Here is a 12448-nt window from a genome sequence, read left to right as displayed (position 1 = left end):
TGTGCACAAGTTAATAAACTTTTACTTTCCTACTTCCGTCTGTTGTCTCTCATGATTTCTATCCTGGGGGACAACAGGAACCCATGTGTTGGTAACAAATACAGATACTATACAATGGAGCCCTTTAATGCCTACAACTCACTGGTCTTCAGTATATTCACAGATACTGTGCAATTATCACCACAATCAATTTCAGAACATTTCCATCACCTAAAAAGAAACACCTATGCCCTTAACCTATCACTGCCCCCTAGCTGCTCCAAGCACCAGCCCTAGACAACCATTAATCTACTTTCTGCCTCTGTAAATTTCTGTATTTGTTGACTTTCATATGGATGAAATTGTATAATAGGTGGTCTTTGTGTTTGACTTCATTCATGGTATAATTTTTTCAGGGAATTCCATGTTGTAGCATGTATCAATACTTCATTCTTTTTTTTTTATTGAGATATAATTTACAAGCAACATTGTATTTGTTTCAGGTGTATCGCCATAAGTCTACTTAACATCCATCACCACACAGAGTTATAAACTTTTTTGTTGCGTTGAGAACCTTAAAGATCTACTCTCTTAGCAAAGTTTAAATATACAATTCAGTATTATTAACTCTAGTCACCATGCTGTACATTACATCCTCATGACTTATTTATTTTATAACATGAAGTGGGTACCTTTTGACCACCTTCTATGTTTATCCCATACAAGTTATATCTTATCCATATTTAAGTCAGTAGTGTGAAGTGCATTGACATTGTGAAACCAATCTCCAGAACTCCTTTGATCTTGCAAAACTGCAACTTTCTAATTAAACAACAACACCCTGTTGCCCTTGCCCCCCAGACGCTGGCAACCCCTATTCTGCTTGTCTCTATGAATTTGACTATTCTAGGTACCTCATATCAGTGGAATCATACAATTTTTGTCATTTTTTGACTGGCTTGTTTCACTTAGCATAATGTCCTCAAGGTTCACCCATGTTGCAGCATATGTCAGAATTTCATTTCTTTTTAAAGTTGAATAATATTCTGTTCTATGTGTGTACCACAGTTTGTCGATCCATTCATCCGTTGATGGACACTTGGGTTGCTTCTACTTTTTGGCTACTGTGAATAATGCTCCTATGAACACAGGTGTACATATATCTGTTCAAGTTCATGTTTTGAATTCTTTTGGTTATATACTCAGAAATGGAATTGCTGGATCATATGGTAACACTCTCTGTAATATTTGAAAAACTGCCATAGTGTTTTCCACAATGGCGGCATGATTTTACATTCCCACCAGAAGTGCACAGGGGTTCCCAAGGGTGTTTTCACTTTCTTCATGTTGTCTTTTGAAGCACAAAAGTGATAAATTTTGATGAAGTTCAAATTATCTATTTCTATTAGTGTTTTTACTTCTGGTGTCATAACTCATAATTCTTTGCTAAATCCAACGTCATATTTTCCTCTGTGATTTTCTAAGAGTATTATTGTTTTACCTCTGGATTATGTCTTTGATCCACTTTGGTAAATTATTGTGTGTGGTGTAATGTAAAGGTCCAACTTCATTCTTCTGCATGTTGCTATCCAGTTGTCCCAGCACCAATTTTTGAAAAGAATATTCTCTCCTCATTCTTGACACCTTTTTCAAAAATCCATTGACCATGGACAAATAGCTTTATATCTGGAATCTCACTCAAATCCATTGACCTGTGTGTCTGTCCTTGTGTCTTTATCACATTACCTGGATTACTGTGCTGAGTAGTCAGATTTTAAATCAGGAAATGTTAATCATATTACTGTGTCTTACATTTTCAAGACTGGTTTAGTAATTCTGATTTGCCTGCAATTCCATATAATTTATCAAAAGCCTAACAATTTCTATAAAGAAGTCAGCTGAGATTCTGATAGGGATTTTGTTGAAAATCTACATCATTCTAGGAAGTATTGTCATTTTTTTCTCTCACTTTTATTTTATTTATTTTTATTTATTTTTATTTTTTAATTTTTTGTTTATTGCAGTAACATTGGTTTATAACATTGTAAAAATTTCAGGTGTACATCATTGTACTTCTATTTCTGCATAGATTACATCATGTTCACCACCAAAATACTAATTACAACCCATCACCACACACATGTACTGAATTATCCCTTTCACCCTCCTCCCTCCCCCCTTCCCCTCTGGTAACCACCAATCCAATCTCTGTCCTTATGTGTTTGTTTATTGTTGTTATTATCTACTACTTAATGAAGGAAATCATACGGTATTTGACCTTCTCCCTCTGACTTATTTCACTTTGCATTATACCCTCAATGTCCATCCATGTTGTGACAAATGGCTGGATTTCATCGTTTCTTATGGCTGAGTAGTATTCCATTGTGTATATATACCACATCTTCTTTATCCATTCGTCCCTTGATGGGCACTTAGGTTGCTTCCAAGTCTTGGCTATTGTGAATAACGCTGCAATGAACACAGGGGTGCATGTACCTTTACAAATTGGTGTTTTCAAGTTCTTTGGATAAATACCCAGCAGTGGAATAGCTGGATCATATGGTAGTTCTATCCTTGGTTTTTTTGAGGAATCTCCATACTGTTTTCCATAGTGGCTGCACCAGTATTGTCATTTTAACAGTGTTAAATCTAAGGATTCATGAACACGGGCTATTTTGCCTTTTATTTATTTATTTATTTATTTATTTACTTACTTACTTACTTACTTACTTACTTACTTTTGTGTGTGTGAGGAAGATCAGCTCTGAGCTAACATCCATGCCAATCCTCCTCTTTTTGCTGAGGAAGACTGGCCCTGAGCTAACATCCGTGCTGATCTTCCTCCACTTTATGTGGGACGCCACCACAGCATGGCCTGACAAGCGTTGCGTTGGTGTGCGCCAGGGATCCAAACCTGGGCTGCCAGCAGCGGAGTGCGTGCACTTAACCGCTATGCCATAGGGCTGGCCCCCTATTTATTTATTTTTAGAGTTCACTCTTTTTTTTTGCTTGCCTCTGTTGGTTAGGGGGTAATAAAGAACAAGGAAAAAGATGGCATCACTCCAAGGTCTTTGCTCATTTTATTAAAGATTTCCAATGTCTAAATATTCAAATCCCCTCCCAATCACCCCATTCCATTTAATTTCCAAAAATGCAAATCAAATTTTTGGCAATAAAACAAGTTCAATGGTTATTATTACTAGAAGTTAGTTTCAGGGAAAATGTGGCTAGAAGAGTGTTTCTCCACATCCCCTCAGAATGCCTGCAGCTCTGTAACTGACATCCCTCCGCATGTATGTGCACTCAGTAATGACCATCCAAGAGCAGTGGTGCATAGTTTGTAAACTTAAAATATATAAAAGCATATAATCATTTTTTTGTCACTATGTGATTATCGTGAATATTCATTTTTTTGTACAACTCCCTTTTTTTTCATTTTACTTTTTGACCACCTTCACCCATTTCTGCCAACCCCCTAATCCCCCCGCATCTGGCAACCACCACTCTGTTATCTGTATCCATGAACTTGTGTTTTTGTTTGTTTGTTTTTAGATTCCACACGAGAGAGATCATACAGTATTTGTCTTTCTCTGACGTATTTCACTTGGCATAATGCCATCGAGATCCATCCATGTTGTCACAAATGACAAGATTTCATTCTTTTTTATGGCTGAATAATTTCCATGGTACATGTATAGCACAATTTCTTCATCCATTTATTTATTCATGGACACTTAGGTTGTTTCCATGTCTTGGCTCTTGTAAATAAAGGTGCTGTGAACATGGGGGGTGCATATATCTTTTTGAGTTATCATTTTTTATTTCTTTGGATAAATACCCAGAAGTATTTATCATATGAATCATATGGTAGGTCTATATTAATTTTTTGATGAACCTCCATACTGTTTTCCATAGTGGCTGCACCAGTTTACATTCCCACCGACAGTACACAAGTGTTCCCTTTTCTTCACATCCTCGCCAACATTTGTTATTTCACATTTGTGGATCTTTATTAATTTTTTAATGATGTTTTGCAGTTTTGAGTATTGTCTACTGTTTCATTAAATTTATTCCTATTTTACTCTTTTTGATACTATTATTAATAGATTTCTACTGTTAATTTCATTATCAGATTGTTCATTGGAGTGTATAAAATATCATTTATTTTTATATACTTATCTTGTATCATACAAATTTGCTGTACTCAATTATCAGTTCTAATGGATTTTCTTAGTGCATTCCTTAGAGTTTCCTATTTACAAGATAAGTCATATGCAAGTGACGATAGTTTTACATCTTTCTATCCAGTCTGGATGATTTTTGTTTCCTTTTCTTTCAAAACAATTCTGGCTACAATCTCCAGTACGTTGTCAAATAGAAGTGGCAAGAGCAGACATTCTTGTTTTCTTCCTCATTTTTGAGAGAACATATCCAGGCTTTCACCATTAAATATAATATTAGCTGTGGGTTTCCCATACTTGCTCATTATCAGGTTCAGGAAATTTCCTTCAAATCTGGTTTACTGAGTGTTTCTATCATGAAAGGATGTTGGATTTTGTCAAGTACTTCCTCTGAGTCTATTGAGATGATCAGGTCACTTTTGCTTTTTACTCTATTGACATGATGTACTACATTAATGGATTTTCAGAGGTTAAGCCAACTCTGCATCCCTGGAATAAATCCCGCTTGGTCATGGTGTATAACACTTCTGGTTGTTGCTGGCTTAGGTACTTGTATTAGTTGAGATTTTTTTGGACCCATATTCACAAAGGAAATAGGTCTGCATGGTTTTCTGGTGATAATTTTGTCTGACTTTGGTATCAGGATAACACTGGCTTCACGAATTATTTGAAGTGTTTTGTTGATTCTGTTTGGGGAGAGATTTTGTGAAGTCACTATTAAACCTTAATTGGATGTTTTAGAGAATTCTGCTGTGAAACCCTCTGGGCTCAGGCTTTTCTTTATGGCTAGTTGTTTACTAATTCAACCACTTATAATTCTAATCAGATTTTCTGTTTCTTCTTGAGTTACTTCTGATAGTTTGTGTATTTCTAGGAATTTAGCCATTTCATCTAATTTGTTTGGATGCAATTGTTCATTGAATTTCTTTCTTTTTTTTTTTAGTGAGGAAGATGAGCCCTCAGCTAACATCTGTTCCCAAGACTCCTCTTTTCGCTGAGGAAGATTGACCCTGGACTAACGTCCGTTCTCATCTTCCTCAACTTTATATGTGGGATGCCACCACAGCATGGCTTGATAAACTGTGCATAGGTCCGTGCCTGGGATCTGAACATGCAAACCCCATGCTGCTGAAGCAGAGCATGGGAACTTAACCACTATGCCACCAGGCCGGCCCCCATTGAATTTCTTTATAATCCTTTTTATTTCTATACTCTCAGTAGTAATATCCTCTCTCTCATTCTGATTCTAGGAATTTGAATTGGCTCGCTTTTTCTTTAGGTCAATTTAGCTAAATTGTCTATTAGCTCTCTATTGTAAATCTTGTTGATGTTTTCATAAAACCCACTTTTGGTTTCATTTTATTTTCTTTATGGGTTTTCTATTCTCTGTTTTCTTAATTTCTGCTCTAATTTTCATTATTTCCTTTTCTCCTTTCTTTTGGTTTGGTTTCTCATCCTTTTGAATGTGTTAGGTAAAAGGTTAAGTTATTGATTTGAGACATTTCTTCTTTGTTAGTTTAGGCATTTATAGGTATAATTTTTAGCTATATAGTGTTTTTGATGTAAGGAATTTGTAAGGAATAAACTTTGGTATATTAAGTCCTCATTTTCATTCATTAAAAATGTTTTCTAATTTCCTTATTGATTTCTTTCACCCATTGGTTATTTAGGAGTGTCTTGTTTAACTTTCTCATATTTGTCAGTTTCCCCAAATTTTCCCAAGATATTGATTTCTAATTTCATTCCATTGTGGTCAGAGATCTTACTTTGTATTTTAAATTTTAAATTTCCTAGCATTTTAAATTTGTGAGGTGTTTTTTATGGCAAGGATTTGATATACCCTAGAGAAAGGCCCATGTGTGGTTGAGAAGAATATGTATTCTGTTGTGTAAAAATATGTAAGAAGTTGCATACCAGATGCAACAAGCCTTGTTGATATGCTCCAGTAATGGTTCCGCATTTGGAAAACAGCTATAATTGACATCCCAACCTCTTTAAGTTCATGATATTCTAAACACACTCTCCATAATTTTGTAACAAACAAAATTAAATGTGCAAATTAAAGAGGAAGGTGATAAAAAATGCCCCTACATATCTCAAGTCTTTATGATAGAACTTATCTCTTCAATTCCTCCATGGATAAGATGTTCCATCTGGGTCACTATCTTTGTTGGGGAACAGATCATGAAGTACCCACTTGGCATATGTCACCAGAATATGCCACACTAAAAGTGTCAGGAAAGCAACATATGTATTTTGCACATTAATAAGTGCATATATTTTCATTATATATCTTAGGCCTAATGAGATAATCTATTTTCATAACTTTATTACACATTTATAGTTTATAATTTTTGTAAGGTTTGTGCCTGGTCTTTCAACATATTTATTGAAACATTCATATTTTGTTTTTGATTACTAAGAGACATTTAAACTGTTAATCTGGGCCGGCCCTGTGGCTTAGCGGTTAAGTGCATGCGCTCTGCTGCTGGCGGCCCGGGTTCAGATCCGGGCGCGCACTGACGCGCCGCTTCTCTGGCCATGCTGAGGCCGTGTCCCACATACAGCAACTAGGAGGATGTGCAGCTATGACATACAACTATCTACTGGGGCTTTGGGGGAAAAAATAAATAAATAAATAAAATTAAACTGTTAATCTTTTTCTCTGTATTAGTACTGAAAAATTTTCCCAGGTGGTGTTTGTATATCTTTTATTATTATCAATGATATATAGACATTTTTAAGTTTATCAAATCTATTTAAGTTTTATTTACATTTTTCTTGGGATGTCATGACTTCCACTGCCTAAGTATACAGAGATACTATCTGATGTTTACTTTCAGTATTTTCATTTTATCTTTTTTAATGTTTAACTCTTTACTCCATAGAGAATTTATTTGGATGTAGTAGACAGGAGAGTTATAGATCGCTGCAATTCATCTATCTATCTATCTATCTATCTATCTATCTATCTATCTATCTATCTATCTATATTTTGTGTGTGTGTGTGAGGAAGATTGGCCCTGAGCTAACATCTGTGCCAATCTTCCTCTGTTTCGTATGTGGGACTCCACCATAGCATAGCTTGATCAGTAATATGTAGGTCCATGCCTGGGATCCAAACCTGCAAACTCCAGGCCACTGAAGCAGAGCATGCGAACTTAACCACTACGCCACTGGGCTGGTCCGCATCATCTATTTTTTAATAGGCTTGTGTCTGTTTATAGACCATCAAGCGTTCATCTGACCAGTTCAGTTTCTCAACATTAACACTACTGACATTTTCAACAAGATAATACTCTCTGTCAAGGGGACTATTTTGTGCATCAGAGGATCCCTAGATGTCTGTAGCAGTGCTCCCCACCTCCCACAGTCGTGACAGCCAGAAATGCCTCCAGATGTTGCCAAATGTCCCCTGAGAGGTAAAATCACCCCTATGACAAACAACTAGTCAGTTCTTATGGTGGCAACAGACCGTGAAATTATCACTCCTCATAAATCTTTGTAATTGGTGCATCTGGTGCAACTTGTTCTTCATTTTTTATTTGCAATAATTTCCTGAATACCCTTTGGACTTATTTTCAAAGATGTACTTTAGAACTACTGTATTATGAGGTAGAAACAAATATCCTGATCGAAATTTGAGTGGAAATGTCTTTAAAAATGTGGCTGTGTGTAGAGGGATCTGCATCTTTGACTTCAGGAGTCTTCCATGCACCAAAGTTGACTATGTTTCCATGGAAGTAACACCTCTGTCACCTCATCAGGAAACACTCAGACTTGTTTGCACATAGATCTCACTCATGGAGTTAGCCCTAAACCTCCAAGTTTCATATATAAGTTGCAGGACATGTGATTTTAATTCAATAATATGTGTTGTTATGTATAATGTATGTATTTACAAAATGTTCAGCAAATTGACTCCTTCATCAATTGTAGCAATTTTCCAGTTATTTCATCTTTAGCTTGTCAAATAAACAATGTTATCATTCCAATGACAATATTTGCTTCTTCCATCTTATTCATCAGATTGATCTCTGTGTTTTCTGACATGAAGTTATGGATGAAAGCAATGATAAATACTTGGAGTGAGAAGAAATCTCTGGCTGTTGTTTGGATTGGCTCCTCCTTTCAGTGGTCTGCCTCTCACTCACCACTTCCTCTTCATGCTCTGCTCCCCAACATCTTCTCTGAGTACTAGGCTGGGCTGGCAGTCATTGTGCCTGAGAGTGATCACAGGATTTTAGCACCAAAAGGTGACTAAAATTACTGTGGAACACTCTGCAGATTTCAACCAAGGGCAAGGGCATCAATTCCATAGTGTGGATTTTAATAAGGCCTGTGGGGAAGAAGAGAGTTATTTGTGATTCACGCAGAGGAATCAGTCCTAGTCAATGTACCATTTGTCCTAATTTCATCATAAGAGGTGAAGTGTGCTCAGTGGCAAACCTTGGTCTGAGTCAGGCAGCCTGGTCGTGAATCTGAGCACCCTCCCGACTGCCTGTGTAAAGTCAGACAAGTCGCTTAGCTCCCCTAAGTCTCAGTTTCCTCTCTTATCAAATAGGATCATACTAGTGCTTCCCTGTTAGAAGTCTGTGAAGATGGAAAGTCATGAGCCAATCCACCTGTGGTGCTGAGTGCAGTGCCTGACACTTAGTAAGCCTCCCTCAAGTGCCTTTATTGTTAGTGTCAGCATTCCTGTTACTATTCTCACTGTCATTGTCATCATCATCTTTATAACGACTTAGTAGAACTTCTCTCAGTGGAATCTACAATGTTGTACACTGCAGATGACCCAATGTTCCTTGAAACACAAGATTACAGCTACACTGTAAGACTACTGAGAACTAGTGCTTTTAATAGAATCCTGTGATGACTATTTTGATTTCTTCTATGTGTGCTTACTTTCCCATATTTTGAAGTCTTTGCTAAATAAATGCTGTGATAATTAGTTTTTGGTAATTCATGCCTTCTCCTCTAGATAGAGCAATTTGGCGAATCCATCCTCCCACCACTACCTCAAAGACCATGTCAACATTTCAGCCATACCGTGAAGAAAAAATAGTTTTAAAAGTGCAAACATACATCTTCTTTTTTTTTGTGAGGAAGATCAGCCCTGAGCTAACATCCATGCTAATCCTCCTCTTTTTGCTGAGGAAGACTGGCTCTGAGCTAACATCTATTGCCAATCCTCCTCATTTTTCCCCCAAAGCCCCAGTAGATAGTTGTATGTCATAGTTGCACATCCTTCTAGTTGCTGTATGTGGGACGCGGCCTCAGCATGGCCGGAGAAGCGGTGAGTCGGTGCGCGCCCGGGATTCGAACCCGGGCCACCAGTAGCAGAGCGCGTGCACTTAACCGCTAAGCCACGGGGCCGAGCTGGCCCCCAAACATATATCTTGATGTTCTACCATTTAAAAGTACTTCATGCTTCCCAGCACAAGAAGGATTAATTGCTCTCTTATTTTCATTTGGAGCTAAGAGCACATTGGTTCACAACCTCAGGAGTTCTCCGAGTGACATCTGAAACTGGCTTCCATATATTGAGGGCAGGGAGAGACCAAATAAAGAGGCAGATCACTCCAGATTGGTAGGTGGCCGTTTTAATAAGCAAGGAAACTTGTATATGAGGCTTGTCTTAGGTGGTGCAAGACGAGTAGCTCTCCGCATCCGCCCGCCAGAACCTTAAAATTTTATATAGAGGGCCGGCCCCGTGGCTTAGCGGTTAAGGGCGTGGCTCTGCTACTGGCAGCCCAGTTCGGACCCGGGCGCGCACCGACGCACCGCTTCTCCGGCCATGCTGAGGCCACGTCCCACATACAGCAACTAGAAGGATGTGCAGCTATGACATACAAATATCCACTGGGGCTTTGGGGAAGGAAAAAAAGGAGGAGGATTGGCAATAGATGTTAGCTCAGGTCGGGTCTTCCTCAGCAAAAAGAGGAGGATTAGCATGGATGTTAGCTCAGGGCTGATCTCCCTCACCAAAAAAAAAAAAAAAAAAAAAAAAAAATGTTTATATAGAGGCTTTAACGGGGTCCAGTAATGTCTACAGTCCAGATGGTCTCAACAGCACATTTTTCTCTCCAGGTTGCATCCCTGAAATGGCTCTTAGTTCAGGAACAGTGGGTGGAATGTATATTCCAAGGACAGGGAGTGGGTAAGGAGCCTCTGATGCCCTGAGTCCAGCTGGAGGGTCAACCAGTGGTCACATCCTCTCAGTGACCTCCTGCAGCAGAGCAGCTTCTTGAATCTTAGGTAACTCACTCAATTGGGTCCATTTTTCAAGGTCATGGGGAAACTCGCTCTCTCTATACCTACAAATAACTCCCTGTGCTTCTTAAGGGCAGCTCTTTGGCTTATAAGAACACCTTGTAGGATATTCTTAAGTTCTCATGGGCTTCCCTCAGTGCAGGTGGATGCATGAATACTCTATTTTTTGGACCTCATGTTTGCCATGATGGAGATTAACAGGAACCACGTGCTCAACCAAACACAACCTTCAGATATCATGTTTATTGTGCTGACCACAGTAATTAAAAGACCTTTGAGAGCACCATAATGTGACCTCAAGACAGAGCCAGGCTGTCCCTAATGTTACTGTGAGAAGCAGAACAATTTATCAATTCATCAGTGCAGGCAGCACATCCCCAGGTTCTGCCCAGATGGGGCCACTACTGGAACTGTACAATTCCCACAGGTGCAAATGAAAGTAGGGTGGGGAGGGCAGTGATGAAATGTAGTTTCCTCAGCACCATGTTTCTGACAGTGTGTGAGAGGGGAGCCAGACTTATGCATCTTCCAGGTGAATGCACATTCTTAGGGTGGTGTGTCCTTTATTTGAGGTCAGGATGAGGAGTTAGGAGATAAAAAAGAAAAACAGAGGCATTCCTGACATAATAAATCAGTGGGATTTCCAGGAAACCTGCTTCTAGACTATTATTTTCCAGACAGTTCTTAAAGGGAAGAAGAAAAACAGATAGTGAAATGGAAATATCTTCTCCATCTCTCAATGCTTGATGCTGAATATCCACAGAACTTTTCTTCTTACATTGGATGGGTGACCAATCGATGACGCTACTGCCCAGCAGTGTTCCTCATTGTATGATGAGCCCTGGTTGCAAACTGGGCCTTGCTTTTCTGTTTTTCTTGAGATCACTTGTGGTTCTTTGGCTCTTTCCCTCAATTTCCATCTGTAAGATGGCCTCCAGGGATGCTTCTGTTCCTGGGCATGGGGGAGTCACTGCTGAAGTTCAGGGTGACTTGGGTGGGGCTGTATGACATAGATGATATCAAAGGTAAAGATTTCCTCAGGGAATTGGGAGAGGAAATGATCAGATATGGTATCTGAGTATACCAAATGGAGAGGATGCCTGTCTTGGAGTGATTCCAACACTGTCAGAATGAACGTTACTCTCTAGTATCATAGACTCACCAGTCAGTGAGATGATTATTTTGATGAAACCCAGTTTTCTGATAAGTATAATTATAGATGGATTAAATAGTGTAACCACAAGTAAAGAGTGGGTCATGACCATGAAGAGTGCTTTAACCACTGGTGAGAAAGATTCTCTGCTTACATTTTCCATGGGATCCAAATATTTTTATGTTAGAAACATTTTCTAAAGTTAACCATTCTAAATACCCCGAAGGCAATTTTCTTCTAAAATGATGGCTTGTTTTTGCTCCCTACGCTCTTATTCTGAATTTGACTCAAGTGTTGTAAGGATGGTCATCTGATGCATCCCTGGTGTTGTAACTGAACTCAGTAGGTTCAGCTCTTAGTGACAGCAGAGCTGAAATGCACAACCAAGGCAGAATTAGGTGAAGAAAGGTTTATTACTTGCACAAGCAATGGAGAACACTGAGGATCTCTCCCAAAGCGTTGTCTTCCCAAACTAGGATTTGGGGAGTCCTTTTATTGTTAGATCCTAGTACAGTTCATGAATATTCAGTTAAGGAAAAGGCAGGAGATTAGAGTTTATTGCCTGACAGTCATGTTCGTTTAAGGCTCATAGGTAGAATGTACACCTGCTACTACATTCATCATATAATATACAAATGGCTGCTTGGTCCCTACCAGAGGAGGAGAATTTATAATATTAATGAAATTATAATGGGGGCAGTTCATTTCAGTTCATTTAAGAGCAGTTTAAGGCAGCTAGAACTGGCTTCAGCTAGCTTGCTTGTGGGAACCTTCTGTGGTTAGGCTTTTCCTGAAACTTTCCGTCTGCAAAACACTCAACAGATAATGTTAGTTTTTATCAGATCCCCGGCACCCCTTTCTT

General features: G+C 38.6%; 1 protein-coding gene across 1 annotated transcript in view; it reads left to right on the top strand.

The window, feature by feature from the left end:
* LOC131394552 (zinc finger protein 709-like) overlaps nucleotides 1-12448 on the top strand; it is a 442972-nt gene that overhangs the window by 212038 nt on the left and 218486 nt on the right. The gene's annotated exons all lie outside the window — the stretch shown is intronic.

The sequence above is a fragment of the Diceros bicornis genome, chromosome 30, assembly GCF_020826845.1.
Source record: "Diceros bicornis minor isolate mBicDic1 chromosome 30, mDicBic1.mat.cur, whole genome shotgun sequence".
Lineage (NCBI taxonomy): Eukaryota > Metazoa > Chordata > Mammalia > Perissodactyla > Rhinocerotidae > Diceros > Diceros bicornis.
This window is presented reverse-complemented; position numbering and strand designations above follow the sequence as displayed.